Raw genomic sequence first — 18,697 nt, 5'->3', positions numbered from 1 at the left:
TACTAAGTTCACGAGGTCTAAAAATGTAAAGGTACACATGGTAACACATGAAACAGAGAACTATGCATGCACAGAAAGCTCTGCTAGGTTCAAAACGTCATATTGTTTGAAGCTTCTTCTTCTTCTTCTTCTGCGTTCGTGGGCTGAAACTCCCACGTACACTCGTGTTTTTTGCACGAGTGGAATTTTACGTGTATGACCGTTTTTTACCCCGCCATTTAGGCGGCCATACGCCGTTTTCGGAGGAAGCATGCTGGGTATGTTCGTGTTTCTATAACCCACCAAACTCTGACATGGATTACAGGATCTTTTTCGTGCGCACTTGGTCTTGTGCTTGCGGTGTTCGGACACCGAGGAGAGTCTGCACACAAAGTTAACTGAGAAATAAATCTCTCGCCGAACGTGGGGACGAACTCACACTGACAGCGGCCAACTGGATACAAATCCAGCGCGCTACCGACTGAGCTACATCCCCGCCACATTGTTTGAAGCAACACATGTAAACTAATACAGCAGAGAAAAAACATCCGTGTACAAAATGTCAGTGATGCCAAGTTCTCACAGTTGGGTAGTTTGAAGCAACACATGTTAACACACACTGGTGAGAAAAGACATGCTGGTGCAGTGTGTGATGCTAGGTTTAAAAGGTCTGGCAATTTGAAGTGACACAAGGTCGGGGATGTAGCTCAGTCGGTAGCGCGCTGGATTTGTATCCAGTTGGCCGCTGTCAGCGTGAGTTCGTCCCCACGTTCGGCGAGAGATTTATTTCTCAGTCAACTTTGTGTGCAGACTCTCCTCGGTGTCCAAACACCCCCGTGTGTACACGCAAGCACAAGACCAAGTGCGCACGAAAAAGATCCTGTAATCCATGTCAGAGTTCGGTGGGTTATAGAAACACGAAAATACCCAGCATGCTTCCTTCGAAAACGGCGTATGGCCGCCTAAATGGCGGGGTAAAAAAGTCATACACGTAAAATTCCACTCGTGCAAAAAACACGAGTGTACATGGGAGTTTCAGCCCACGAACGCAGAAGAAGTAGAAGAAGCGACACATACATTGTAACACACACGGGAGAGAAAAAACATTCGTGTACAGAATGTGATGCTAGGTTCTCACAGGCTGGCAGTTTGATGCATCACATGTCAACACACACACACAGGCGAGAACAGACATTCATGTGCAGAATGTGATGCTTCATTTACAAGGTCTAGCGCTTTGAAGCAACACTTGTTAAGTCATACAGGAGAAAAAAAAGCCTCCATGTACAGTGTGCATGCCACATCGGCATGCATTCACCTATTTTTTGTTGTGAATACTTTTTGTTTCAGCCCTTTTCCGGTGTAAAGCAAGTAAACCGTGTTTTTATCATGGCACCTTGTTGTGACCTGTTTTTTGTGGAGCGTTATTTAACTACCTTTACGCGTGAGACTCGCGTGCTCTTCAGTTTCCGTGTCCTGGTTTTGGTGTGAGCGCTGCATAACTGCGTAGTAGGTTTTAGAATAGGCTACGTGTGACTCACGTGTTTTTAGTTTTTAATGTCAAATAGTTCCTTGTTCTTCTTTTTGTAAAATAGACCGTTCCAAGTATTGAGCGGCATGCACGAAGTGCGTGATCAGTTACTGATAGGTTGTAAATAGTAGTCTCACCCAACCCTGTTTTAGGAATGTTGTTGGTTGGTCAATATGGTGACCTTTTACCTTTAAAATGAACTATTCCATGTCCCGCAGTGGGGCACTGCGGTTATGAAATTAAAAGCCCCTCCTGTTTTTGGAACCGCAGGAGCTTTCTAGTTTGCTGTTAAGTAGATTTTTGGTTCCTCTTTCCTGTCATGCTCTCTTTTTCTTCATGAATTCTTTTCTTTTTTCTGCCTTCTTGCTCATTCACCTGTATTTTTTCCAAAAATCTCTTCTCTTGCCGCTTGTCTCGCGATTCATGTATAGTTTAATCTGTTAGTGTTCTGATGTAAGTCCAGCAGTAGATAGGTTAAGCCTATTTTAACATACTGGAAACTGGTAATCTTCCAGTAGGTATTAATTTAGTTTTACTAAAGCCTGCTGGGACACAAGTAATGGGTTAGTGCATTTGTAAACAGGAATCGTTTGACAAGTGGCCCCCTTCATCCCCCCCTTCCTCGTCCTGATATGGCTCTGCGTAGTCGGCTGGACGTTAAGCAACAAATAAACAAACAAACAAACAAACTATTCCATTTTAGGTTTTTGTTTTCTATAAATATTACTGTTTGACTTCCTCTCATCAGTCGATCTGAGGGTTTTTATGGAAGAGTTTGGATGTTTTATGTAACGTATCAAAGTTAGCAAGTGAGCTGATGGAGTTCTTCTTGTAATGTCTTAAAGTCAACGTGAACAGTTTGGATATTGTCAACGTGAACGTGTTTTGGATACAGTTTTATTGAAAGTTGTGAATTGTTTTGTGCCCTTCGTTGAGAGGCTACAGTTTTGGTACTCTGGTCAACCCACACAGCGCATAAGGTAATTTTGTTGTTACTTGTTTGTGTTGTATTTTGGTCGCCATTTTGTAATGACTTTGTGAGTTGTTTATGTATAACGTGAGTTGAAAGTCTGACATGTTGTAGTGTTTCTTTATTGTGTGTTCAACTATTCTAGTTTTGTGAAACGTACAGCAATGATTTGTAGACGCTAGAAAGTCGTTAATGTTTATAATGATAACTTGTGTTTTCTGTGATTAACGAAGTTCAAAGTGAAACGTTTTCTCTGACTTATCCTAGCCTTACGTTAAAGGAATTTAGGCAAAGGAGCTTGCGGTCTGTGGTGATCGTTTGTAAACGAGCTTATTTTTAATTACGCTATTGGGGGAAATTGGATGAGGAAATATCTTGTTTAATTGTGATTAACGCAGGAACGTTGTCGTTTAGAGATATTTTAGTATGACAGTTTGCTATAGTATTCCTGGCCTGATGAGTCAACGTTTTGTATTTTCCTTAAAGTAGCCATTTTGGATTTTAACGTATTTATGCTAAGTTTCTTGAGTATTCTTAGTGTTTATTGTGTAAACATGTGAAATAATTCCTAACAAGGATTATTTCTTATTTTACACAGACTGTCTGTGGTGGCATTTGTCTTACCATTTAAGAGGTGACTAAAGTAAAAGGGACACAACTGCACTTATTATTTTGACATGCATTTCAGTTGGTTACTTCCCTTGACTTAAATTAACTACTTTTCGTCAGATTCTGGTAATTGCAATTATCAAGTTATAAAATAGAAGTAGTGATGAGAAAATTATCAGAAGTATCTGAAAGTCATTGGCTACATTTAAGGAATATTTAGATGTTGAAATTATATTTTTAACTATGAAGATATATTACTTATGATGAAACCACCTTCCAACTTTTTGAGTTCCCATGTCTGGAAGTGGGGTTTCTCTCTTTTTGATGGCATGATGATCTGAGAGAGATGGCACCGGCTTCGGGTGGCTAGAACATGGGGATTAAAGTGCTCCTAATTCAGGTAAGAGACTGAAAATACTGTGGGAGATGATCACACAAACTGTTTACTTGTATTTCTTTGCAAAGATAAATCATGGATGAATAATATTGAAGATGATTCCAGTAGATTGAAAATGGTATATATGTCATTGTCTGTTGTGTGGCCATGTGGTCTTGAGTTTGGGAAAAACCTGTGTGAGGTATCGGAAAGAGTTCTGTGGTTCGAAATGTTATGTTTGTAATTTGTTTCTCTGTTGGTTACTATTTGTATTTGTCACTTTATGAGGGGAGAAAATACATGTTGAGGAGTCTGATTTTGACTGATGGAGTTGGGACTTATAGGACTGTTCAGTTTGATGCGAGTGGAATCACATTTGTGTTAGTGTATGCTGATACAGTTCTTTTGTGACACTGTGTACAGTATGGCTGAGAAAGATAGGGCTGAAATGTATTTTAGTCATATCAAAGAAGAACTTGAGGCATCAAGTGTTTTGGTTCTTCTGTGAGTGGTGTATTTTTAATTCATCACTAGTGGACGTAGTGACGTTTTGATTTGACTTTGTTGCACTTAGTCATATGCAACTCAAAACACAACTTCTTGTTCATGTTTAAAAGAAAGTTGTTATCATAGATGGTGATTGAACATTTTCTTGTCAATGTTGATTCCTATGTCGTGCGTCACATGACATACTTTTCAGTTCTAAAGCGCTCAAGTTTTGTCATCAGTCATAAGAGTTTGTCTCGTTTTGTATTTGTATTCTAATCCTATGTTCTTATTGTCAGTTTGTTTACTATTTACATTTGTTTTGTTATAGTGTGTTTATGAGTGTTATGCATTGTATTTTCAGGGGCACTTTTCCTACCTCCCCTTCAGAGCTGCCATGCTTTAAGTGTTTTAGTTTATGTGTTTTTTCCTCAAGTCTTTAGTTTAGCTAATAGTTATTGTTTTTTACCGAAGTGTGTATAAGAAAAGAAGTGTTAGTGTTTGTGAAAGTGAAGAAAAGGTAATAAATGTTTAAAGGTAAATTACAGTGTGTTGCCTTGACGACTGTGTAGTAGTGAAAGTTGTTTGAGTGTTGATGTCGTGAAGAGTAAAACTCAGTCTTTGTAGAGTAGACTTTTTTCTAAGAAATCTCTTTTCCCGAACCCGACCTTATGTCCACTTAATACATTCCGGCGAAGTGACAAGGTTTAAATAAAATTTGGCAATACGACTACTTGTAGTATTGGCAAGGTTTACATTTTGGCGCCCAATAAGGGACTGAGATATTGAGAGAGAAAAAAGTAAAGACTGGAATAGTGGAAAATAAATGACTCAATTGTTTTTGTTTCAACTATTTTTTGTAATTTTAACTGTAAGATAAGGGTAAGAGGAAAACACATAACTAAGCATGATGGAAAGGCGAGAGACGAGGAGAGAGTGACAGGATGCTGGAGAGCGACAGCCGATGCAGAGGAGAGAGGACGAAGAGAGATGAGCTGGATGACACCGCTGAGACGACACTGTTGCCAGGAAGAAAGTCACGGATTTCAGTGACCTTGAGTGCTGTGGATTTTTGACCAGATGTGACTGACTTTTTTAGTCATGTTGTGGAGAGTTACCACATTTAGTGGCTTGGTTGATTTTGGGTGGTGATAATTCTTTCATCATAAATGGACGCTCGAAAGTATAGTTTTGATTTGACCTAGTTGTACTTGGTCGCGATATAATCCTAACAAAACTTTTTGTCTATTTTTCCATGTTCTCACAGTTTTGGCATTGTGATCTGAACCGAGTTTTCTTGTCAGGACGATTCCTGCCTTGAGTTTCACTATATGTTTGAACACTTCAGTCATTGGGTGCTACAGTATTTTTTGTCACAGGAGTTGCAGTGATTTTTGTTTTGTCAATTTGTGATTGTATGACAAATAGGAGTGTCTTATTATTGTAATAGCTGTTGGCATACTGGAGTCATGTTGAAAAAATGTTGTTCGGAGTGAATAGGAACATTTTTTGATTTTTGGAAATGTTTGCCTGTTACTGCACTATATGAACTCCATTATAGAAAATTGTCTGGGCCTCTAAATAGTTCAGTACTTGAAGGTCATCGGGTTTTTGGGTTTAACTCCGTTGCTACCGTTCCCACTCTTTTTTGTTAACTCTGGAAGCTTCAAGATGTTGATTGTTTAGCTTTTTGAGGCATGGAAATGATAAGTGTTAACAACTTGTTCATTTCTGCAGTTAATTCAGGTTGATTTGTCAGTAATTTGAGATTGTTGTGTGGAGTAGAAGAAGATTGAAGTATTTGTTTTATGTGGATTGTTGATGGTTGTAAAGAAATGGAACATAGGAATTGTATTGAGATAAGGGGAATCACCACGCGAACTGAGATTATTAGTCTGCACAGTTGCTTTGTTAACTGTCAGCTTTTGAGAGATGTAATTCCGAGTGGTTACTGGTTACATCAAGAGTAATTTGAGACATCACGTGAATGTCTTAGATTTTCTGTAAGGTGGTTATGCTGAAAGCTAGTCACTAAATGGATGAAGTATAGTTTCGATTGACTCTGCTTGTAGCTGTGTCTGAATTAGTCGTAACATAACTTCTTGTCCATTATTGAGGAATTTTGTTATCACAGACAAGTGGGGCTGTGGTTTAGACAATATTTCTGGTTGGGTTGGATTCCATATATCATGTATTACATGATATGATATTCCTATTGTATTCCATTCTTCAATCATTACACAAGAGCATTGCATTGTTTTAGTATTGTGTTGTATTATGTGTTATGTTCTTTTTGTTTTGTTCTATGGTGTTTCTTTGACTTTGTGACAAGGGGAAGAGACAGATATTTTGAAAACAGGGATTTGCAAACAAGTTGCAATGGACTTTGGAACTGGGGAAAACAAACAAGAAGGTTTGGACTGCCGAGTGCAGTATAATGTGTTTTTGTCATTGTGAAATTCATTGAAGCAGTGCAGAGGTAGTGTGGGTGTATCTTGAGAGTCGAGTCAATGAATGTAGCTAAGCTGTGCCGGCGCACTTAGTTATATTTCTAATTGATTTGTATGTCTTGTGACAAGAGTGTGGTATTGGTTATGACGCATGGACGCATGTTGATTTTCTAAATATTCACTGTTGAAATAATGATTATTATGTTTTAACCTTGTTAAAAGTACTTTGTCTTGATTGGGTGTTGAGATGAGGCACTGGAAAAAGTTTTTGTTGATTCATGGTGAAAGGGAGATAATTTGGGTGTTGGTCAATTTTGGAAACTTGTGTTTAACTTAGAAGATTGACAGTAGGTGTGTCATGTGTACCGGTTTAATTTTTTCTAGTCTTTTATGCCAAGTGTTGATCGTCTTCCTTTTCGATTTCGTTGATAAACCTTGGGTTTATTGGTTAGACTGTCGCTTTAGTTGGAGTGAGAGATGGAAATTGTTTTGTTGGCTATGTGCGTTTCTGGAATATGAAGTTCATAACTAAACAGCTAATGGGATTTGTTTTCAGCACTATTCTTTTAGTTAGACTTGGGTCGTAGACATGCACCGGTTGTCTTTTGAGACACTTTTTGTTGACACACGAGAGGTTAGCCAGGTCGGGTTGAGATATTCAACGACAATGTTTTTTAGTTTTTGAAATGTTTACATGATTACTAGTGTTAGTAATAAGGAAACATTTTCTTTGGAGGGGTGTATGTAAACATGTGAAATAATTCCTAACAAGGATTATTTCTTATTTTACACAGACTGTCTGTGGTGGCATTTGTCTTACCATTTAAGAGGTGACTAAAGTAAAAGGGACACAACTGCACTTATTATTTTGACATGCATTTCAGTTGGTTACTTCCCTTGACTTAAATTAACTACTTTTCGTCAGATTCTGGTAATTGCAATTATCAAGTTATAAAATAGAAGTAGTGATGAGAAAATTATCAGAAGTATCTGAAAGTCATTGGCTACATTTAAGGAATATTTAGATGTTGAAATTATATTTTTAACTATGAAGATATATTACTTATGATGAAACCACCTTCCAACTTTTTGAGTTCCCATGTCTGGAAGTGGGGTTTCTCTCTTTTTGATGGCATGTTGATCTGAGAGAGATGGCACCGGCTTCGGGTGGCTAGAACATGGGGATTAAAGTGCTCCTAATTCAGGTAAGAGACTGAAAATACTGTGGGAGATGATCACACAAACTGTTTACTTGTATTTCTATGCAAAGATAAATCATGGATGAATAATATTGAAGATGATTCCAGTAGATAGAAAATGGTATATGTCATTGTCTGTTGTGTGGCCATGTGGTCTTGAGTTTGGGAAAAACCTGTGTGAGGTATCGGAAAGAGTTCTGTGGTTCGAAATGTTATGTTTGTAATTTGTTTCTCTGTTGGTTACTATTTGTATTTGTCACTTTATGAGGGGAGAAAATACATGTTGAGGAGTCTGATTTTGACTGATGGAGTTGGGACTTATAGGACTGTTCAGTTTGATGCGAGTGGAATCACATTTGTGTTAGTGTATGCTGATACAGTTCTTTTGTGACACTGTGTACAGTATGGCTGAGAAAGATAAGGCTGAAATGTATTTTAGTCATATCAAAGAAGAACTTGAGGCATCAAGTGTTTTGGTTCTTCTGTGAGTGGTGTATTTTTAATTCATCACTAGTGGACGTAGTGACGTTTTGATTTGACTTTGTTGCACTTAGTCATATGCAACTCAAAACACAACTTCTTGTTCATGTTTAAAAGAAAGTTGTTATCATAGATGGTGATTGAACATTTTCTTGTCAATGTTGATTCCTATGTCGTGCGTCACATGACATACTTTTCAGTTCTAAAGCGCTCAAGTTTTGTCATCAGTCATAAGAGTTTGTCTCGTTTTGTATTTGTATTCTAATCCTATGTTCTTATTGTCAGGCTGTTTACTATTTACATTTGTTTTGTTATAGTGTGTTTATGAGTGTTATGCATTGTATTTTCAGGGGCACTTTTCCTTCCTCCCCTTCAGAGCTGCCATGCTTTAAGTGTTTTAGTTTATGTGTTTTTTCCTCAAGTCTTTAGTTTAGCTAATAGTTATTGTTTTTTACCGAAGTCGTGTATAAGAAAAGACATGTTATTGACCTTAGTGAAAGTGAAGAAAAGGTAATAAATGTTTAAGAGTAAATTACAGTGTGTTGCCTTGACGACTGAGTAGTAATGAAAGTTGTTTGAGTGTTGATGTCGTGAAAGGTAAAACTCAGTCTTTGTAGAGTAGACTTTTTTCTAAGAAATCTCTTTTCCCGAACCCGACCTTATGTCCACTTAATACATTCCGGCGAAGTGACAAGGTTTAAATAAAATTTGGCAATACGACTACTTGTAGTATTGGCAAGGTTTACAATTGCATTGTTTAACGTAAGGAACGTAATCCTTTCTTACCGTTAAAGGATTAATCAACGAGTGTTTGGTATTGTAACTTTCTTGTCTGTTTGTCTTCGCCTGTTTTGTGATTGTTTATTTTTCCCGTTTTTATTTTCCGTTTTTATTTCTCGTGTCTTGTTCATGCATTTTTGATACCTTTGCCATGTCTAATAATTTGTTTTCTTTTCTCTTTTTCTTTCTGTTTAGTTTTTTTACCGCAATACTGTATCGCAATATGCAATACTGAATATCCAAATATACAATACTGTATCATAATATGCATTACTGATATTACTAATCAGATGTAGAGTAATAAACCAGTATTTTTGCGCGTTATCGCTTGTAACCTGTGTTTGTCATTTCGTATGAACAATTTGTAGTACCAGCCTCGCACACGAAGGCGGACCGGCACGGTTGGCCTAGTGGTAAGGCGTCCGCCCCGTGATCGGGAGGTCGTGGGTTCGAACCCCGGCCGGGTCATACCTAAGACTTTAAAATTGGCAATCTAGTGGCTGCTCCGCCTGGCGTCTGGCATTATGGGGTTAGTGCTAGGACTGGTTGGTCCGGTGTCAGAATAATGTGACTGGGTGAGACATGAAGCCTGTGCTGCGACTTCTGTCTTGTGTGTGGCGCACGTTATATGTCAAAGCAGCACCGCCCTGATATGGCCCTTCGTGGTCGGCTGGGCGTTAAGCAAACAAACAAACACGAAGGCGCGCACATACAGAGTGTGATGCCAGATTTACAAGGTCTGGCAATTTGAAGCAACATATGTAAACACATACAGGAGAGAAGAAACATGTGTGTTCAAAGTGTGATGCTAGATTTACATGGTCTGAATATTTGAATAAACAAATAGTAAAACATAAAATGGAGAGGAACTACGCATGCACAGAATGCTGTGCTTGGTTCAAAACGCCTTATCTTTTGAAGCAACACATGCGAACTCATACAAGAGAGAGAAAAGCATGCATACACATAGCGTAATGCTATGTTTTCAAGGTCTTGATACAGATTCGTATAACCATTTAACCTTCACCGGATCAGCCTTTGGACTACACAGGCCGGATGATGTGGGTCGTGTACAACCCATACTTTCTAAAGAAGGATTCAACGTATAAAGTAAGGGTCATACCCGACCCACGCCATCCGAATAGGGACAAACGTTTTGCCGCCTCTTTGCAGAGTATGGGTTGTACACGACCCACGCCATCCAAATAAGGATAAGTAGTAGTAGTAGACTGTAGTGGTGGTTAGGGACTGGATTGATATCTATAAGCCTCACGGCTTTTTTCGCGTCCCATCTCATTATTAATTTGTTGCAGGTCAATCATATTAACTCTTACCAGTTCGCTCCCTTACCTTGCTTACGATGCCCCCTCCCCCCTGTAGTTTTCCACTGACCAATTATCTAATTATCAAAAAAAAAAATTGTTATTTTACATTGGATGGGTCGGACAGTGGATAAACTCATATATGTTAGACACACTTTATGACAGAAACAAGCTGGGTTTTTGTTATAAGTTAGTTATAGGAATGCATTATTAGGCCAAAAAAATAGTCTGTTAACGGTAATATAGGCCCAAAAAATAGGGTCAATAGGTCGGGACTTTTTTTTTTTTCTTCTTCCAAAAAACATTTTTAAGTTATTTTGCCAAAAAACAAAGGATGTTTTGATTTTGTTTCTTCCCCAAATGCCCAAAAAAAAGTATGGGGTCGCGCGAAAAAATAGGGTCGGTCGGGATACCGTAACAGACTATTTCTTTTTTTTTTTTGCCTTAGGCATGCATATGTCATGAAACGTCCAACTTTGAAATTTGGGTGGGGGTATTCAGGTGACAATAACTTTTTTGTTTATCAGCAAAACTCAATAAAACTTTGCTATGTTATGTAAAATGAATGCCAAAACAGACTAGTTAGCAGCATATCTAAAATAAACTGAACACACAAAAAAAATCTTCTTTGTGTTTGTCACGTGTTCCAAAAAATGGGCGTACAAATTTCAACAAAAATCATGTTGTCACCCCCATAACCTTTTTTACCTTTAAAGATAGCACAATTCTCTTTGCAAATATGAAAAGCTTATTCATTTTTCTTTCATTTGATATATAACTTTCTATATTTCATTTAGAATATGACCCCAGATAGCCACTCGGCAAGTAGGCACCAACAGCACTGTAAAATATGCCCTAAAACCCCCGAACTGGTAAGAGTTAACATGCTCTGAGTCGTATTTACTGGATATCAATTATCGTATGAATAAAATGACTCAGTCATAAGTTTTTGTATGTCCAGCAGATTTTTGATAGCACGTTTTTATGCACGAAACAAACGGCTGTGGTTCACAAGAACTCTAGCGATGGCTTTTGACTGTTGCGAGGAACGGCGATATGCCGCATAAACCGTCGTCTGCTACGACCCTTGCGTGACCCTGCTTCCGGGCTTTTCTTTTTTCAAACTTTCACAACTTCGAATTGCACTGATCTTGTCTTGATGAAAAAAGAATTCTTTCATGATTAAAGAATGTTTGTGTAACAAGCTGTCAATTTATTATTTAGATTTTAAAAGTTAGGTCTAGCGCAAAAACGCACCACGGTCCAAAAACATTCTGATAATCATCGATCCACAACTATCGTCAGTTTAAGGGAAGTAACTCATTTTTGACCTGAGTTCAGGATGGGTCCAAAAAGTGTTGGAGACAATCTGCAAAATTAATTCTTTAAAAATTGCTCGCTCTTTACGTAGGGCACCTAGGATGTTCCCGTTTTGTGAGCGTTCAAATGGAAGGGTGTTTGTACTGTGTGTAAAGGCCTGTCAGTATCTGTGATGGTTTACGGGAGGCTTACTGTCCGGGCGTTATTTCCGGGATATTCATAACAGCCGTCCAGCACCAAAACGAGGCGCCATTGTTGTAAAGGGCCAAGTCCACGAAAATAAATTCTTTGAAAATTTCTCACGCTCGACAGAAAGCAGCCAGGATGTTCCCGTTCGGTGAGCGTTCAAATGGAAGTATGCTTGTACTGTATGTAGACGCTCGGGGAGCTCTGTGATGGTTTTCGGGAGGCTTACTGTGCCTTTAAGCAAGGTAGGCCCTCAAATTTCTACACCAGAACAGAAGCACTTAAGATTTAACATGGAAGGTGACACTTTACGCTTATTTCAGGGAGATCCAGAGGATTTTATGTCCCGATTTGTTTCTGATGATGTAACTAGGGTAGGAGGCCTACATCTTTTTGAGCATGAAACCAATTATTTTCCCGCAGTGGGGCACTGCGGTTATGAAATTAAAGGCCCCTCCTGTTTTTGGAACCGCAGGAGCTTTCTAGTTTGCTGTTAGGTAGATTTTTGGTTCCTCTTTCCTGTCATGCTCTCTTTTTCTTCATGAATTCTTTTCTTTTTTCTGCCTTCTTGCTCATTCACCTGTATTTTTTCCAAAAATCTCTTCTCTTGCCGCTTGTCTCGCGATTCATGTATAGTTTAATCTGTTAGTGTTCTGATGACGTGATGTAAGTCCAGCAGTAGATAGGTTAAGCCTATTTTAACATACTGGAAACTGGTAATCTTCCAGTAGGTATTAATTTAGTTTTACTAAAGCCTGCTGGGACACAAGTAATGGGTTAGTGCATTTGTAAACCGTGAGGAATCGCTTGACAAGTGGCCCCCTTCATCCCCCCCTTCCTCGTCCTGATATGGCTCTGCGTAGTCGGCTGGACGTTAAGCAACAAATAAACAAACAAACAAACAAACCAATTATTTAAGTAGCCGTTTACGTACAAGAGGCACCAAGGTTATTACCCACTAAAGAAGGTAAGGCTCATCTCACCTGAAAAAGGTGATGGCATCAGTTGTTTTGGACGCAGAGGGTTATTTTCCTGTTGGGCTAAGTTCCAAACTATCATATTATGTTTACAAACATAAAGAAGTACCTCAGGGGTGAGCACTACGAAACGCGGGACAATGACGCCATGACTGCCTTTGAAGACTTCCTACGGTTGCAATGCAAAAGCTTCTGCAGCAACAGCAATAGGGCTCTGAAACACAGATAACACAAGTGTGGGGGGGAGGGGGGGGGGGGGGGGTTCGGTTGGACAATTTCGAAATGCAAACTTGTTTTAGTCTCGTGAGTCCACTCCTTCCTACTCATAGTCGGGCCCGGTGCTTTTCAGTTGACCCTCGTACATGTATGTGTGTGCTTATCTTGTAGTTGTCTGTTGTTAATAATAACAACAGAGCTGTGATTTTGCAATCCGGCGTTTGTGACTCCCCTGAGTAATTAGAAAGTCAAAGTGTTCGTCGGAGAAGAAACCTAAATTTGAGGTTTTCTCTGATATTTTTGAAGCCAGACGGGCGCGATGGCTTGATGGAAAGACGCCGGCATCCAAAGTGGAAGGGGCCGGCATGGGTTCGAATCCCGGCCGTGCCTGGTGGGTTAAGCCGGTGGAGGTTTTTCCAATCTCCCAGGTCAACTTGTGTGCAGACCTGCTAGTGCCTTATCCCCCTTCGTGTGTACTTGCAAGCACGAGACTGACCAAGTGCGCACGGAAAAGATCCTGTAATCCATGTCAGAGTTCGGTGGGTTATAGAAACACGAAAATACCCAGCATGCTTCCTCCGAAAGCGGCGTATGGCTGACTAAATGGCGGGGTTTGGTTTGGTTTTTGGGTTTTAATGTCCCTTCAGCAGATGCTAGCTGCTATTCGAGACAGAAATGGCCGGGTAAAAACGGTCATGCACGTAAAAATCCACTCGTGCAAAATTGCCAAAAACGAATGTACGTGCGAGTTAAAGTCAAACTGTCGTTTAACTACCGCCCGGTATTTATTTTTACTGCCCAGTAATTATTTATTTTCTCCCGGTATTAATGTGTGACGGCAGCTACCAGAATTGGTTATTTTTAGAATAGGAGATTCCTCATGCTTGCTCCTCTTTACAAACAATATTTGAACAAGATTTAGTCTTTTGAACAAGTCTTTAAAAAGCTGCAACTCATATACTGGCCTGTAAAACTCAATAAGTCCGCCAACTGCTAAGTGTTATTTATGAAACACCGGTAAGTCCTTACCGGGTTGTCTCCGAGCTGTAAAGTTAGACTGGACCCCTCCCCCTCCTGTAAAGTCGCTACCTGTCAGTAACTTCACCAACACTGTCCATTAAAACCGTCAAGTTCGAATAAATCTTGTTCAAATATTGTTCGCAGATTTATGTCCCTCATGGACACACATTGGTGTCATTTAAGCACCGATGCATTGCGGTCAAATACGAGCTTCTGCTCGCGAAAGATTTCAACCGATGCTCGATCATAACGGCGTGCTTGCGTCTTGTTTAATGCATTACAGTGGCGAGTAGTCGGTGTCTGATTCCGAAGCCGAACGGTTATCGAATTCGCCTGATGCGCGATTGAGTCGAGTACGAATCGCCATCAGGCCTTACTTTTAAAAAAAAATTTTTTTTTACTCTTTGTCATTAATTTTGTTTGTTATTGTTTATTTTCTTCGTGTGCAAAAGAGTACGTTGTAATATCAAAATTGATTTAAAAGTGGTTGAGATTGAGGTTTTTTTAAAATTGGTTAACATGATATTACCGTTAACTACCTTGTATACGCCCACCCACCCTATGTACCAGTTTTGTCCAAAAGTGGGGGGGTGGGCGTTTACAAGGTACTATACCCTTGGCAGGAGCGGGTCCTTAGCTAGAGAAACGATATTTTGGTCATTTGTCATAGAAGAGGGCCCCAAAGGGGGGGTATCATCACGATCACGGGAAGGGAAATTTTAGCTTTCACGATCACAGTTACCTTGACTTTTCTTTTCACGATCACAAACACCTTGACGAATAGAGGATCATAGAGTGATACAGCTGTGAAAAATGTACGTTGAAAATAAAATGCTTTGCAATAATGCCCATCACGATCACGAAAACAAGTGACGATCACGATCACGAGACTTGATGTTTTTGTCATCACGGGCAAAGTCTCATCACGATCACAGAAATGGAAATTTCGGCAATCACGGTCACAGAAAGGTAAAAAAACGCCAATCACGATCACGATTTTAAACCCTTTGGGGCCCTCATAGAAGTGTTCAAAGGATGCGTTCTTGCACAACCCCCCCCCCCTCTCTCTCTCTCTCTCTCTCACACACACACACATACACACACACACACACACACACACACACACTTGCACAACCCCCCTCTCTCTCTCTTTCTCTCTCTCTCTCTCTCTCTCTCACACACACACACACACACACACCACACACACACACACACTAACACTAACACACAAAATCAACCTCTTCAGACATCACTTCCCGCCAAAGATGAAGCTTTGAAGATGGAGCAGTCCGCGGTACAAGCCATCAACAACTGTACGACGAGTCAGGCTTTATTTCACTTTAAGAGAGGCGTAAACGTCAAAAATTGATATTATTTCACAAGATTGTACACCGTAAGGTGCCAAACTACTTACTTGCGATATTGCCACCATTAATATCAACTAATAATCCATATCGCCAGCGCAGACCTTTAGATAGGAAAGTTCCATCGTTTAACACTGAATTATACAAAAACTCATTTCTCCCATCTACAACACAACTCTGGAATTCTTTACCAGACTACATAAAACTTAGTAAGTCCCTCAAGCACTTTTTGTCAAAAAACGATTTAAGTCCGCCGTGTTATTGGTATTCTGGAGATCGCATATCACAAACAATTCACTGTAAGCTCAGGCTATATATAAGTGATCTTAATAACGATCTAGTGAGACGACACGTTGCTACAGATGCATCTTGTGACTGCGGATTTCCGTCCGAAACCGTAAAACACTTCCTATTAGATTGTCCAAATTATCGCGAAGCACGTCAAGAAACCATACATACTCTCCCTAACCACAGTATTCACCTCCCCCACCTTCTAAATGGAGACAGACAGTATTCTCTAGATTTGAACAGGAACATTTTTTCCAGAGTACACTCGTTCATTGAACGTTCAGGCCGCTTTGGGCAAACCAGAATCAATGCTCCACAAGCCGGACAACAACTTTAATTTCTGCACAACTCCTACCCATCCCTCTTATTTTATTCCTCTTCTTCCCCGGCCCTCCTTCCTTCCTCTTACTGTCTTTCTTTATAATGATTATGCAAAGTTTATTATGTTATGATAATTTTGGATGATTAATGAGATGAGGATGATTATAATGATGATGCTTTGGATTTCCAATTTGGTTTATTTAGACAAATTGTTCAGCCGTTACCGCCTTACGTTATAATATCCATGCAGGAACACCACTATAAGCTTCTAGCTTGTTGCTGTTACCTGTGTCTTTTGTATACATGTCATGATTGTAACATTTGTTGAAATAAACTTATGTTTAAACCAAAGATGAAGCTTTCGTTTCTTCTTTTTCCTCCCAGTCAAAAATGTATTGCGATTCTCTAGCCACTCGATCCAGAAACCTTTTTCTGTCCAATCCCAGAAGCATGTCTAAGGAAAGGAAACAATTGAAAAACAACAATAACAGCAGACTGAATAATCTTTATTTATTTTCCTTGCCCTACTAGTCCACTGGTCGAAACTGGGGTGTGGGCGTTTACAAGGTACTAGGGGCCTATACCATGTACACCTGCATGCAACTGATCATGAGGTTTATAAAAAAAAAAATTAAAAAAAATCTCCCCGTGTTTTTATTTCATTCAGTTTGTTTGGGTTGTTGCTATTGACTTTGAAACTGACACGCCGGCGAAAACGCCGGTAACGCGTGCGCAGAGAAGAGCAAGCATCGGGAATCTTCAATTCTAAAAATAACCAACTGGTAGCTGCCGACCTTCCGCTAGACACACATGAATACCGGGGAAACATAAATAATTACTGGGCAGTAAAAATAAATACCGGGCGGTAGTTAAACGACAGTTTGACTTTGAAGGACACAATGTTGCAGCTTTTTAGCCAGCGTGTCAGTTTCAAAGTCAATAGCAACTACCCAAACAAACTGAAGGAAATAAAAACACGGGGAGACCCTTTTTATTTATTTTTTATTTTTGTGTTTTTAATCTCAGTTGCATGCAGGAGGCTGCTACCGCATTTTAGGTTTTTTTTTTTCTCTCTCACCTTTGTTTTTTTTAAGCCGGAAGCATCCTTCTTCATGGTTATTTATTTAATTTTTTTAATCAAATGTTTACATGTTTAAGTCAACAAATTTTATCAATAAACTAATATCATGTTAACCAAAGATTAAAAAAAAAACCAACCCATTCCAGCCTAAAAAAAATTTAAAAAAATAATTTTTTTTTATTATAACGTACTCTTTTGCACATGAAGAAAATAAACAAACAAAAAAAAATGCCAAAGATATATATATAGACTACAATGCCCCTGGAGCAAATTTTTGATTAGTGCTTTTGGTGAACAAGAAACAATTGACAAGTGGCTCTATCCCATCTCCCCCTTTTCCCCGTCGCGATATAACCTTCGTGGTTGAAAACGACGTTAAACACCAAATAAAGAAAGAAAGAAATATTGTTACACTGACCTTTTCTCGAGCTATTAAGAAACCTGTGGATGTTTATTTTTGACATAGACCATGCGATATGGTAATTTCTACGATGCTAGTCTCATTTGGCGGTTGCACTGTCTCATGCTCCTTCTCATCTTCAAAACAAGTCGCGTAAGGCGAAAATACAATATTTAGTCAAGTAGCTGTCGAACTCACAGAATGAAACTGAACGCAATGCCATTTTTCAGCAAGACCGTATACTCGTAGCATCGTCAGTCCACCGCTCATGGCAAAGGCAGTGAAATTGACAAGAAGAGCGGGGTAGTAGTTGCGCTAAGAAGGATAGCACGCGTTTCTGTACCTCTCTTTGTTTTAACTTTCTGAGCGTGTTTTTAATCCAAACATATCATATCTATATGTTTTTGGAATCAGGAACCGACAAGGAATAAGATGAAAGTGTTTTTAAATTGATTTCGACAATTTAATTTTGATAATAATTTTTATATATTTAATTTTCAGAGCTTGTTTTTAATCCGAATATAACATATTTATATGTTTTTGGAATCAGCAAATGATGGAGAATAAGATAAACGTAAATTTGGATCGTTTTATAAATTTTTATTTTTTTTAAATTTTCAGATTTTTAATGACCAAAGTCATCAATTAATTTTTAAGCCACCAAGCTGAAATGCATTAACGAAGAAGGGGCTTTGTCGAAGATTACTTGACCAAAATTTCAACCAATTTGGTTGAAAAATGAGGGCGTGACAGTGCCGCCTCAACTTTCACGAAAAGCCGGATATGACGTCATCAAAGACATTTATCAAAAAAATGAAAAAAACGTTCGGGGATTTCATACCCAGGAACTCTCATGTCAAATTTCATAAAGATCGGTCCAGTAGTTTAGTCTGAATCGCTCTACACACACACACACACACACACACACACACACACACACACACACACACACACACACACACACGCACAGACAGACACACATACACCACGACCCTCGTTTCGATTCCCCCTCGATGTTAAAATATTTAGTCAAAACTTGACTAAATATAATGAAACGAAATTCTGCTTTTATCTCCCTCAATTCCTTTTTGCCACACTCAAAAACGACACACACAAAACAAAAGACGTTAAAAATTCAAGTAGACAACAGAATAATATGAAACATGCATTGCAACACAAACACTCGCACATTGGAAGGAGACGCATTTTTCGACACCGCCACACCTCTGAAACAGGAGCAAAAGCTACTTTGGTGTTCGTTTTCGATTTTTTTTCTTCTCAAAATCCAATACGCCCTTCTTGTTCTTACGACAAATGAAAGTCTGAGCTGGGGAAAAAGCAA

General features: G+C 39.1%; 1 long non-coding RNA gene across 1 annotated transcript; it reads left to right on the top strand.

The window, feature by feature from the left end:
- The first annotated feature begins 1,709 nt into the window (after positions 1 to 1,709).
- LOC138951538 (uncharacterized) lies at positions 1,710 to 7,495 on the top strand. Its single transcript, XR_011451156.1, has 2 exons — positions 1,710 to 3,489; positions 4,316 to 7,495. It is a non-coding gene; the product is annotated as an uncharacterized lncRNA (long non-coding RNA).
- The last annotated feature ends 11,202 nt before the right edge of the window (positions 7,496 to 18,697 follow it).

The sequence above is a fragment of the Littorina saxatilis genome, linkage group LG16 (assembly GCF_037325665.1).
Source record: "Littorina saxatilis isolate snail1 linkage group LG16, US_GU_Lsax_2.0, whole genome shotgun sequence".
NCBI classification, from domain to species: domain Eukaryota; kingdom Metazoa; phylum Mollusca; class Gastropoda; order Littorinimorpha; family Littorinidae; genus Littorina; species Littorina saxatilis.
This window is presented reverse-complemented; position numbering and strand designations above follow the sequence as displayed.